Below are 12,111 nucleotides of genomic sequence, written 5' to 3'. Positions count from 1 at the left end.
GCTCGGCGCCAATGGCCTAGGAAGAACCGAGGGCCTGAGACAAATTCAGAGCTGACTCGAAAAGGAGCAAACTGCTCGGTCAGAGGTAAGAATTCGCTACGTGGCCGTAGAGTAGGCACAGGGGCACACCTCGAAGAGCAGTTCAATGCGAGGCCTCTTTAATCGTTAGTCCGCCGACAAGAGACGGGGCTGGAAGATGCCTTAGACACAGAGGCGCGCGCGCGCGCACTCCGGCACGCAGAGTGCCACGGGCGGCTGCGGTGGGGAACGGGGAGGGGGGCTGGAAGGCGAGAGGAAAAGGACTTTGGGGCACCCCGGCTGGCCCGGGCGGGGAGCCGATTGGCGGCGGCAAAAGCGCGGGCGCCCTGCGGGGGGAGGCCTGCCGCCCGAGGCGGCAAAAAGCCTACAGCACCCAGTATTCCCAGGAGGTCTCCCATCCAAGTACTAACCAGGCCCGACCCTGCTTAGCTTCCGAGATCAGACGAGATCGGGCGTGTTCAGGGTGGTATGGCCGTAGACGTTGACGCCTGCCGCTGTGCCTGCCTTTAAAGCAAGCCCGCGCCCCGCCTCCGCCGGCTCCGCGCCGCTCTCGCCCGCCCCTGCTCGCCGCGGGACTGCCGCCCCCGCCCCCTCGCACCCTCTGCCCGGGCTTACCAGAGGCTTGCCACAAAACTACCCGACGCGCTTGCCATCCCAGCACAATCTGCACGACATCGGATTTACAAAATACTCCACGTTGACATTTTCTCCGTTATAGTGTCTCAAATTGCTTTCCCACACAGAAAAGCTCAAATGCCCGACTGTCCGCTGCAAAGCCGCACACCTGGCAACCCTGCCCCTGCCCCGCTCGCACCCGCCTCCTCCTCAGCCTTTCCCCCCAGAGCCCCACATGCTCCCGCCACCGCTACCCCCTCGCCACGCAGGCTCTCCTTCGCCTGCGCCCGCGCCACGGTCCCACGCCCCCAAGGCCGACCCCCAAGCCCGCGCCGCGCCCCCACGCCGCCCTGCCCCGCACGCTGCCGCTACGGCGCCTCGCCTGCACGCACCCCGCCGGGGCGGCCCGCAGCCCACCCGCGCCCCGCTTTGCTGGCGGCTCCTGGCGCTCCCCGCGCGCTCGCGCCGCCCCGGGGACGCCCGCCCCTCCGCCTGCCTCGCGCCCGCCCCGGGGAGGGGGAGCGGGAGGGGAACGGGAGGCCGCCCGCGACGGGCCCCCTCGCCTCGCCCCGCCCCGGCAGAGGCGGGCTGGGCCGCCCCCTCGAGCCCCGGGGCCACCCGCCGCCCGGCCTCCCCGGGCACGAGGGCCGCCTCAGGGCAGCAGCGGTCTCTCTGGCTCCAATTTTAGGGGGCCGGCTGCCAGAGGCCGGGGAGGCCTGCTGGCGAAGGGCTTCCCCGAAGCCGCTGCCCCCAAAGCCCCGCCCCCTTCCCCCCGGGGCGGCGAGCCTTCTGGCTTCCCCTCCCGGGCAGACCGGGGCAGCAGGCGGCCAGGCAGGCAGGCAGGCAGGCCTCGGGCCCGGGGCGCCCCTTCGGCCAGCCGGCCTGGCGCTCCTGCTGCCGCCCGTCGCCGCGGCAGGCGCCGGTCGGGGAAAAGGAGACGGGGCCGGGGGCGGGCCGCGGCCGGGGCCAGGCTGTCCGTTAGGCGCCGAAGGCTCGGCGCCAATGGCCTAGGAAGAACCGAGGGCCTGAGACAAATTCAGAGCTGACTCGAAAAGGAGCAAACTGCTCGGTCAGAGGTAAGAATTCGCTACGTGGCCGTAGAGTAGGCACAGGGGCACACCTCGAAGAGCAGTTCAATGCGAGGCCTCTTTAATCGTTAGTCCGCCGACAAGAGACGGGGCTGGAAGATGCCTTAGACACAGAGGCGCGCGCGCGCGCACTCCGGCACGCAGAGTGCCACGGGCGGCTGCGGTGGGGAAGGGGGAGGGGGGCTGGAAGGCGAGAGGAAAAGGACTTTGGGGCACCCCGGCTGGCCCGGGCGGGGAGCCGATTGGCGGCGGCAAAAGCGCGGGCGCCCTGCGGGGGGAGGCCTGCCGCCCGAGGCGGCAAAAAGCCTACAGCACCCAGTATTCCCAGGAGGTCTCCCATCCAAGTACTAACCAGGCCCGACCCTGCTTAGCTTCCGAGATCAGACGAGATCGGGCGTGTTCAGGGTGGTATGGCCGTAGACGTTGACGCCTGCCGCTGTGCCTGCCTTTAAAGCAAGCCCGCGCCCCGCCTCCGCCGGCTCCGCGCCGCTCTCGCCCGCCCCTGCTCGCCGCGGGACTGCCGCCCCCGCCCCCTCGCACCCTCTGCCCGGGCTTACCAGAGGCTTGCCACAAAACTACCCGACGCGCTTGCCATCCCAGCACAATCTGCACGACATCGGATTTACAAAATACTCCACGTTGACATTTTCTCCGTTATAGTGTCTCAAATTGCTTTCCCACACAGAAAAGCTCAAATGCCCGACTGTCCGCTGCAAAGCCGCACACCTGGCAACCCTGCCCCTGCCCCGCTCGCACCCGCCTCCTCCTCAGCCTTTCCCCCCAGAGCCCCACATGCTCCCGCCACCGCTACCCCCTCGCCACGCAGGCTCTCCTTCGCCTGCGCCCGCGCCACGGTCCCACGCCCCCAAGGCCGACCCCCAAGCCCGCGCCGCGCCCCCACGCCGCCCTGCCCCGCACGCTGCCGCTACGGCGCCTCGCCTGCACGCACCCCGCCGGGGCGGCCCGCAGCCCACCCGCGCCCCGCTTTGCTGGCGGCTCCTGGCGCTCCCCGCGCGCTCGCGCCGCCCCGGGGACGCCCGCCCCTCCGCCTGCCTCGCGCCCGCCCCGGGGAGGGGGAGCGGGAGGGGAGCGGGAGGCCGCCCGCGACGGGCCCCCTCGCCTCGCCCCGCCCCGGCAGAGGCGGGCTGGGCCGCCCCCTCGAGCCCCGGGGCCACCCGCCGCCCGGCCTCCCCGGGCACGAGGGCCGCCTCAGGGCAGCAGCGGTCTCTCTGGCTCCAATTTTAGGGGGCCGGCTGCCAGAGGCCGGGGAGGCCTGCTGGCGAAGGGCTTCCCCGAAGCCGCTGCCCCCAAAGCCCCGCCCCCTTCCCCCCGGGGCGGCGAGCCTTCTGGCTTCCCCTCCCGGGCAGACCGGGGCAGCAGGCGGCCAGGCAGGCAGGCAGGCAGGCCTCGGGCCCGGGGCGCCCCTTCGGCCAGCCGGCCTGGCGCTCCTGCTGCCGCCCGTCGCCGCGGCAGGCGCCGGTCGGGGAAAAGGAGACGGGGCCGGGGGCGGGCCGCTGCCGGGGCCAGGCTGTCCGTTAGGCGCGGAAGGCTCGGCGCCAATGGCCTAGGAAGAACCGAGGGCCTGAGACAAATTCAGAGCTGACTCGAAAAGGAGCAAACTGCTCGGTCAGAGGTAAGAATTCGCTACGTGGCCGTAGAGTAGGCACAGGGGCACACCTCGAAGAGCAGTTCAATGCGAGGCCTCTTTAATCGTTAGTCCGCCGACAAGAGACGGGGCTGGAAGATGCCTTAGACACAGAGGCGCGCGCGCGCGCACTCCGGCACGCAGAGTGCCACGGGCGGCTGCGGTGGGGAACGGGGAGGGGGGCTGGAAGGCGAGAGGAAAAGGACTTTGGGGCACCCCGGCTGGCCCGGGCGGGGAGCCGATTGGCGGCGGCAAAAGCGCGGGCGCCCTGCGGGGGGAGGCCTGCCGCCCGAGGCGGCAAAAAGCCTACAGCACCCAGTATTCCCAGGAGGTCTCCCATCCAAGTACTAACCAGGCCCGACCCTGCTTAGCTTCCGAGATCAGACGAGATCGGGCGTGTTCAGGGTGGTATGGCCGTAGACGTTGACGCCTGCCGCTGTGCCTGCCTTTAAAGCAAGCCCGCGCCCCGCCTCCGCCGGCTCCGCGCCGCTCTCGCCCGCCCCTGCTCGCCGCGGGACTGCCGCCCCCGCCCCCTCGCACCCTCTGCCCGGGCTTACCAGAGGCTTGCCACAAAACTACCCGACGCGCTTGCCATCCCAGCACAATCTGCACGACATCGGATTTACAAAATACTCCACGTTGACATTTTCTCCGTTATAGTGTCTCAAATTGCTTTCCCACACAGAAAAGCTCAAATGCCCGACTGTCCGCTGCAAAGCCGCACACCTGGCAACCCTGCCCCTGCCCCGCTCGCACCCGCCTCCTCCTCAGCCTTTCCCCCCAGAGCCCCACATGCTCCCGCCACCGCTACCCCCTCGCCACGCAGGCTCTCCTTCGCCTGCGCCCGCGCCACGGTCCCACGCCCCCAAGGCCGACCCCCAAGCCCGCGCCGCGCCCCCACGCCGCCCTGCCCCGCACGCTGCCGCTACGGCGCCTCGCCTGCACGCACCCCGCCGGGGCGGCCCGCAGCCCACCCGCGCCCCGCTTTGCTGGCGGCTCCTGGCGCTCCCCGCGCGCTTGCGCCGCCCCGGGGACGCCCGCCCCTCCGCCTGCCTCGCGCCCGCCCCGGGGAGGGGGAGCGGGAGGGGAACGGGAGGCCGCCCGCGACGGGCCCCCTCGCCTCGCCCCGCCCCGGCAGAGGCGGGCTGGGCCGCCCCCTCGAGCCCCGGGGCCACCCGCCGCCCGGCCTCCCCAGGCACGAGGGCCGCCTCAGGGCAGCAGCGGTCTCTCTGGCTCCAATTTTAGGGGGCCGGCTGCCAGAGGCCGGGGAGGCCTGCTGGCGAAGGGCTTCCCCGAAGCCGCTGCCCCCAAAGCCCCGCCCCCTTCCCCCCGGGGCGGCGAGCCTTCTGGCTTCCCCTCCCGGGCAGACCGGGGCAGCAGGCGGCCAGGCAGGCAGGCAGGCAGGCCTCGGGCCCGGGGCGCCCCTTCGGCCAGCCGGCCTGGCGCTCCTGCTGCCGCCCGTCGCCGCGGCAGGCGCCGGTCGGGGAAAAGGAGACGGGGCCGGGGGCGGGCCGCGGCCGGGGCCAGGCTGTCCGTTAGGCGCCGAAGGCTCGGCGCCAATGGCCTAGGAAGAACCGAGGGCCTGAGACAAATTCAGAGCTGACTCGAAAAGGAGCAAACTGCTCGGTCAGAGGTAAGAATTCGCTACGTGGCCGTAGAGTAGGCACAGGGGCACACCTCGAAGAGCAGTTCAATGCGAGGCCTCTTTAATCGTTAGTCCGCCGACAAGAGACGGGGCTGGAAGATGCCTTAGACACAGAGGCGCGCGCGCGCACACTCCGGCACGCAGAGTGCCACGGGCGGCTGCGGTGGGGAACGGGGAGGGGGGCTGGAAGGCGAGAGGAAAAGGACTTTGGGGCACCCCGGCTGGCCCGGGCGGGGAGCCGATTGGCGGCGGCAAAAGCGCGGGCGCCCTGCGGGGGGAGGCCTGCCGCCCGAGGCGGCAAAAAGCCTACAGCACCCAGTATGTCTCCCATCCAAGTACTAACCAGGCCCGACCCTGCTTAGCTTCCGAGATCAGACGAGATCGGGCGTGTTCAGGGTGGTATGGCCGTAGACGTTGATGCCTGCCGCTGTGCCTGCCTTTAAAGCAAGCCCGCGCCCCGCCTCCGCCGGCTCCGCGCCGCTCTCGCCCGCCCCTGCTCGCCGCGGGACTGCCGCCCCCGCCCCCTCGCACCCTCTGCCCGGGCTTACCAGAGGCTTGCCACAAAACTACCCGACACGCTTGCCATCCCAGCACAATCTGCACGACATCGGATTTACAAAATACTCCACGTTGACATTTTCTCCGTTATAGTGTCTCAAATTGCTTTCCCACACAGAAAAGCTCAAATGCCGGACTGTCCGCTGCAAAGCCGCACACCTGGCAACCCTGCCCCTGCCCCGCTCGCACCCGCCTCCTCCTCAGCCTTTCCCCCCAGAGCCCCACATGCTCCCGCCACCGCTACCCCCTCGCCACGCAGGCTCTCCTTCGCCTGCGCCCGCGCCACGGTCCCACGCCCCCAAGGCCGACCCCCAAGCCCGCGCCGCGCCCCCACGCCGCCCTGCCCCGCACGCTGCCGCTACGGCGCCTCGCCTGCACGCACCCCGCCGGGGCGGCCCGCAGCCCACCCGCGCCCCGCTTTGCTGGCGGCTCCTGGCGCTCCCCACGCGCTCGCGCCGCCCCGGGGACGCCCGCCCCTCCGCCTGCCTCGCGCCCGCCCCGGGGAGGGGGAGCGGGAGGGGAACGGGAGGCCGCCCGCGACGGGCCCCCTCGCCTCGCCCCGCCCCGCCCCGGCAGAGGCGGGCTGGGCCGCCCCCTCGAGCCCCGGGGCCACCCGCCGCCCGGCCTCCCCGGGCACGAGGGCCGCCTCAGGGCAGCAGCGGTCTCTCTGGCTCCAATTTTAGGGGGCCGGCTGCCAGAGGCCGGGGAGGCCTGCTGGCGAAGGGCTTCCCCGAAGCCGCTGCCCCCAAAGCCCCGCCCCCTTCCCCCCGGGGCGGCGAGCCTTCTGGCTTCCCCTCCCGGGCAGACCGGGGCAGCAGGCGGCCAGGCAGGCAGGCAGGCAGGCCTCGGGCCCGGGGCGCCCCTTCGGCCAGCCGGCCTGGCGCTCCTGCTGCCGCCCGTCGCCGCGGCAGGCGCCGGTCGGGGAAAAGGAGACGGGGCCGGGGGCGGGCCGCGGCCGGGGCCAGGCTGTCCGTTAGGCGCCGAAGGCTCGGCGCCAATGGCCTAGGAAGAACCGAGGGCCTGAAACAAATTCAGAGCTGACTCGAAAAGGAGCAAACTGCTCGGTCAGAGGTAAGAATTCGCTACGTGGCCGTAGAGTAGGCACAGGGGCACACCTCGAAGAGCAGTTCAATGCGAGGCCTCTTTAATCGTTAGTCCGCCGACAAGAGACGGGGCTGGAAGATGCCTTAGACACAGAGGCGCGCGCGCGCGCACTCCGGCACGCAGAGTGCCACGGGCGGCTGCGGTGGGGAACGGGGAGGGGGGCTGGAAGGCGAGAGGAAAAGGACTTTGGGGCACCCCGGCTGGCCCGGGCGGGGAGCCGATTGGCGGCGGCAAAAGCGCGGGCGCCCTGCGGGGGGAGGCCTGCCGCCCGAGGCGGCAAAAAGCCTACAGCACCCAGTATTCCCAGGAGGTCTCCCATCCAAGTACTAACCAGGCCCGACCCTACTTAGCTTCCGAGATCAGACGAGATCGGGCGTGTTCAGGGTGGTATGGCCGTAGACGTTGACACCTGCCGCTGTGCCTGCCTTTAAAGCAAGCCCGCGCCCCGCCTCCGCCGGCTCCGCGCCGCTCTCGCCCGCCCCTGCTCGCCGCGGGACTGCCGCCCCCGCCCCCTCGCACCCTCTGCCCGGGCTTACCAGAGGCTTGCCACAAAACTACCCGACGCGCTTGCCATCCCAGCACAATCTGCACGACATCGGATTTACAAAATACTCCACGTTGACATTTTCTCCGTTATAGTGTCTCAAATTGCTTTCCCACACAGAAAAGCTCAAATGCCGGACTGTCCGCTGCAAAGCCGCACACCTGGCAACCCTGCCCCTGCCCCGCTCGCACCCGCCTCCTCCTCAGCCTTTCCCCCCAGAGCCCCACATGCTCCCGCCACCGCTACCCCCTCGCCACGCAGGCTCTCCTTCGCCTGCGCCCGCGCCACGGTCCCACGCCCCCAAGGCCGACCCCCAAGCCCGCGCCGCGCCCCCACGCCGCCCTGCCCCGCACGCTGCCGCTACGGCGCCTCGCCTGCACGCACCCCGCCGGGGCGGCCCGCAGCCCACCCGCGCCCCGCTTTGCTGGCGGCTCCTGGCGCTCCCCACGCGCTCGCGCCGCCCCGGGGACGCCCGCCCCTCCGCCTGCCTCGCGCCCGCCCCGGGGAGGGGGAGCGGGAGGGGAACGGGAGGCCGCCCGCGACGGGCCCCCTCGCCTCGCCCCGCCCCGCCCCGGCAGAGGCGGGCTGGGCCGCCCCCTCGCCCCCTCGCACCCTCTGCCCGGGCTTACCAGAGGCTTGCCACAAAACTACCCGACGCGCTTGCCATCCCAGCACAATCTGCACGACATCGGATTTACAAAATACTCCACGTTGACATTTTCTCCGTTATAGTGTCTCAAATTGCTTTCCCACACAGAAAAGCTCAAATGCCGGACTGTCCGCTGCAAAGCCGCACACCTGGCAACCCTGCCCCTGCCCCGCTCGCACCCGCCTCCTCCTCAGCCTTTCCCCCCAGAGCCCCACATGCTCCCGCCACCGCTACCCCCTCGCCACGCAGGCTCTCCTTCGCCTGCGCCCGCGCCACGGTCCCACGCCCCCAAGGCCGACCCCCAAGCCCGCGCCGCGCCCCCACGCCGCCCTGCCCCGCACGCTGCCGCTACGGCGCCTCGCCTGCACGCACCCCGCCGGGGCGGCCCGCAGCCCACCCGCGCCCCGCTTTGCTGGCGGCTCCTGGCGCTCCCCGCGCGCTCGCGCCGCCCCGGGGACGCCCGCCCCTCCGCCGGCCTCGCGCCCGCCCCGGGGAGGGGGGCCGGGAGGGGAACGGGAGGCCGCCCGCGACGGGCCCCCTCGCCTCGCCCCGCCCCGCCCCGTCCCGGCAGAGGCGGGCTGGGCCGCCCCCTCGAGCCCCGGGGCCACCCGCCGCCCGGCCTCCCCGGGCACGAGGGCCGCCTCAGGGCAGCAGCGGTCTCTCTGGCTCCAGTTTTAGGGGGCCGGCTGCCAGAGGCCGGGGAGGCGTGCTGGCGAAGGGCTTCCCCGAAGCCGCTACCCCCAAAGCCCCGCCCCCTTTCCCCCGGGGCGGCGAGCCTTCTGGCTTCCCCTCCCGGGCAGACCGGGGCAGCAGGCGGCCAGGCAGGCAGGCAGGCAGGCCTCGGGCCCGGGGCGCCCCTTCGGCCAGGCGGCCTGGCGCTCCTGCTGCCGCCCGTCGCCGCGGCAGGCGCCGGTCGGGGAAAAGGAGACGGGGCCGGGGGCGGGCCGCTGCCGGGGCCAGGCTGTCCGTTAGGCGCGGAAGGCTCGGCGCCAATGGCCTAGGAAAAAACCGAGGGCCTGAAACAAATACAGAGCTGACTCGAAAAGGAGCAAACTGCTCGGTCAGAGGTACGAATTCGCTACGTGGCCGTAGAGTAGGCACAGGGGCACACCTCGAAGAGCAGTTCAATGCGAGGCCTCTTTAAGGGTTAGTCCGCCGACAAGAGACGGGGCTGGAAGATGCCTTAGACACAGGCGCGCGCGCGCGCACTCCGGCACGCAGAGTGCCACGGGCGGCTGCGGTGGGGAACGGGGAGGGGGGCTGGAAGGCGAGAGGAAAAGGACTTTGGGGCACCCCGGCTGGCCCGGGCGGGGAGCCGATTGGTGGCGGCAAAAGCGCGGGCGCCCTGCGGGGGGAGGCCTGCCGCCCGAGGCGGCAAAAAGCCTACAGCACCCAGTATTCCCAGGAGGTCTCCCATCCAAGTACTAACCAGGCCCGACCCTGCTTAGCTTCCGAGATCAGACGAGATCGGGCGTGTTCAGGGTGGTATGGCCGTAGACGTTGACGCCTGCCGCTGTGCCTGCCTTTAAAGCAAGCCCGCGCCCCGCCTCCGCCGGCTCCGCGCCGCTCTCGCCCGCCCCTGCTCGCCGCGGGACTGCCGCCCCCGCCCCCTCGCACCCTCTGCCCGGGCTTACCAGAGGCTTGCCACAAAACTACCCGACGCGCTTGCCATCCCAGCACAATCTGCACGACATCGGATTTACAAAATACTCCACGTTGACATTTTCTCCGTTATAGTGTCTCAAATTGCTTTCCCACACAGAAAAGCTCAAATGCCCGACTGTCCGCTGCAAAGCCGCACACCTGGCAACCCTGCCCCTGCCCCGCTCGCACCCGCCTCCTCCTCAGCCTTTCCCCCCAGAGCCCCACATGCTCCCGCCACCGCTACCCCCTCGCCACGCAGGCTCTCCTTCGCCTGCGCCCGCGCCACGGTCCCACGCCCCCAAGGCCGACCCCCAAGCCCGCGCCGCGCCCCCACGCCGCCCTGCCCCGCACGCTGCCGCTACGGCGCCTCGCCTGCACGCACCCCGCCGGGGCGGCCCGCAGCCCACCCGCGCCCCGCTTTGCTGGCGGCTCCTGGCGCTCCCCGCGCGCTTGCGCCGCCCCGGGGACGCCCGCCCCTCCGCCTGCCTCGCGCCCGCCCCGGGGAGGGGGAGCGGGAGGGGAACGGGAGGCCGCCCGCGACGGGCCCCCTCGCCTCGCCCCGCCCCGGCAGAGGCGGGCTGGGCCGCCCCCTCGAGCCCCGGGGCCACCCGCCGCCCGGCCTCCCCAGGCACGAGGGCCGCCTCAGGGCAGCAGCGGTCTCTCTGGCTCCAATTTTAGGGGGCCGGCTGCCAGAGGCCGGGGAGGCCTGCTGGCGAAGGGCTTCCCCGAAGCCGCTGCCCCCAAAGCCCCGCCCCCTTCCCCCCGGGGCGGCGAGCCTTCTGGCTTCCCCTCCCGGGCAGACCGGGGCAGCAGGCGGCCAGGCAGGCAGGCAGGCAGGCCTCGGGCCCGGGGCGCCCCTTCGGCCAGCCGGCCTGGCGCTCCTGCTGCCGCCCGTCGCCGCGGCAGGCGCCGGTCGGGGAAAAGGAGACGGGGCCGGGGGCGGGCCGCGGCCGGGGCCAGGCTGTCCGTTAGGCGCCGAAGGCTCGGCGCCAATGGCCTAGGAAGAACCGAGGGCCTGAGACAAATTCAGAGCTGACTCGAAAAGGAGCAAACTGCTCGGTCAGAGGTAAGAATTCGCTACGTGGCCGTAGAGTAGGCACAGGGGCACACCTCGAAGAGCAGTTCAATGCGAGGCCTCTTTAATCGTTAGTCCGCCGACAAGAGACGGGGCTGGAAGATGCCTTAGACACAGAGGCGCGCGCGCGCGCACTCCGGCACGCAGAGTGCCACGGGCGGCTGCGGTGGGGAAGGGGGAGGGGGGCTGGAAGGCGAGAGGAAAAGGACTTTGGGGCACCCCGGCTGGCCCGGGCGGGGAGCCGATTGGCGGCGGCAAAAGCGCGGGCGCCCTGCGGGGGGAGGCCTGCCGCCCGAGGCGGCAAAAAGCCTACAGCACCCAGTATTCCCAGGAGGTCTCCCATCCAAGTACTAACCAGGCCCGACCCTGCTTAGCTTCCGAGATCAGACGAGATCGGGCGTGTTCAGGGTGGTATGGCCGTAGACGTTGACGCCTGCCGCTGTGCCTGCCTTTAAAGCAAGCCCGCGCCCCGCCTCCGCCGGCTCCGCGCCGCTCTCGCCCGCCCCTGCTCGCCGCGGGACTGCCGCCCCCGCCCCCTCGCACCCTCTGCCCGGGCTTACCAGAGGCTTGCCACAAAACTACCCGACGCGCTTGCCATCCCAGCACAATCTGCACGACATCGGATTTACAAAATACTCCACGTTGACATTTTCTCCGTTATAGTGTCTCAAATTGCTTTCCCACACAGAAAAGCTCAAATGCCCGACTGTCCGCTGCAAAGCCGCACACCTGGCAACCCTGCCCCTGCCCCGCTCGCACCCGCCTCCTCCTCAGCCTTTCCCCCCAGAGCCCCACATGCTCCCGCCACCGCTACCCCCTCGCCACGCAGGCTCTCCTTCGCCTGCGCCCGCGCCACGGTCCCACGCCCCCAAGGCCGACCCCCAAGCCCGCGCCGCGCCCCCACGCCGCCCTGCCCCGCACGCTGCCGCTACGGCGCCTCGCCTGCACGCACCCCGCCGGGGCGGCCCGCAGCCCACCCGCGCCCCGCTTTGCTGGCGGCTCCTGGCGCTCCCCGCGCGCTCGCGCCGCCCCGGGGACGCCCGCCCCTCCGCCTGCCTCGCGCCCGCCCCGGGGAGGGGGAGCGGGAGGGGAACGGGAGGCCGCCCGCGACGGGCCCCCTCGCCTCGCCCCGCCCCGGCAGAGGCGGGCTGGGCCGCCCCCTCGAGCCCCGGGGCCACCCGCCGCCCGGCCTCCCCGGGCACGAGGGCCGCCTCAGGGCAGCAGCGGTCTCTCTGGCTCCAATTTTAGGGGGCCGGCTGCCAGAGGCCGGGGAGGCCTGCTGGCGAAGGGCTTCCCCGAAGCCGCTGCCCCCAAAGCCCCGCCCCCTTCCCCCCGGGGCGGCGAGCCTTCTGGCTTCCCCTCCCGGGCAGACCGGGGCAGCAGGCGGCCAGGCAGGCAGGCAGGCAGGCCTCGGGCCCGGGGCGCCCCTTCGGCCAGCCGGCCTGGCGCTCCTGCTGCCGCCCGTCGCCGCGGCAGGCGCCGGTCGGGGAAAAGGAGACGGGGCC

General features: G+C 72.1%; 6 non-coding genes and 1 pseudogene across 6 annotated transcripts; all 7 read right to left on the bottom strand.

Moving 5' to 3' along the window:
- Positions 1–400: 400 nt before the first annotated feature.
- Positions 401–519, bottom strand: LOC142827440 (5S ribosomal RNA). Its single transcript, XR_012902167.1, has one exon. It is a non-coding gene; the product is annotated as a 5S ribosomal RNA (ribosomal RNA).
- Positions 520–2,045: 1,526 nt separating this feature from the next.
- On the bottom strand, positions 2,046–2,164 carry LOC142827439 (5S ribosomal RNA). Its single transcript, XR_012902166.1, has one exon. It is a non-coding gene; the product is annotated as a 5S ribosomal RNA (ribosomal RNA).
- A 1,526-nt stretch (positions 2,165–3,690) lies between these two features.
- On the bottom strand, positions 3,691–3,809 carry LOC142827438 (5S ribosomal RNA). Its single transcript, XR_012902165.1, has one exon. It is a non-coding gene; the product is annotated as a 5S ribosomal RNA (ribosomal RNA).
- Positions 3,810–5,335: 1,526 nt separating this feature from the next.
- On the bottom strand, positions 5,336–5,445 carry LOC142827463 (5S ribosomal RNA; annotated as a pseudogene).
- A 1,531-nt stretch (positions 5,446–6,976) lies between these two features.
- Positions 6,977–7,095, bottom strand: LOC142827458 (5S ribosomal RNA). The gene has a single exon (XR_012902185.1). It is a non-coding gene; the product is annotated as a 5S ribosomal RNA (ribosomal RNA).
- Positions 7,096–9,267: 2,172 nt separating this feature from the next.
- Positions 9,268–9,386, bottom strand: LOC142827437 (5S ribosomal RNA). The gene has a single exon (XR_012902164.1). It is a non-coding gene; the product is annotated as a 5S ribosomal RNA (ribosomal RNA).
- A 1,526-nt stretch (positions 9,387–10,912) lies between these two features.
- On the bottom strand, positions 10,913–11,031 carry LOC142827434 (5S ribosomal RNA). Its single transcript, XR_012902161.1, has one exon. It is a non-coding gene; the product is annotated as a 5S ribosomal RNA (ribosomal RNA).
- Between the last annotated feature and the right edge of the window lie 1,080 nt (positions 11,032–12,111).

This window comes from Pelodiscus sinensis, chromosome 2 (assembly GCF_049634645.1).
Source record: "Pelodiscus sinensis isolate JC-2024 chromosome 2, ASM4963464v1, whole genome shotgun sequence".
NCBI lineage: Eukaryota > Metazoa > Chordata > Testudines > Trionychidae > Pelodiscus > Pelodiscus sinensis.
Note: the sequence above shows the minus strand (reverse complement) of the source record. Positions and strands in the feature narration are given on the sequence as shown.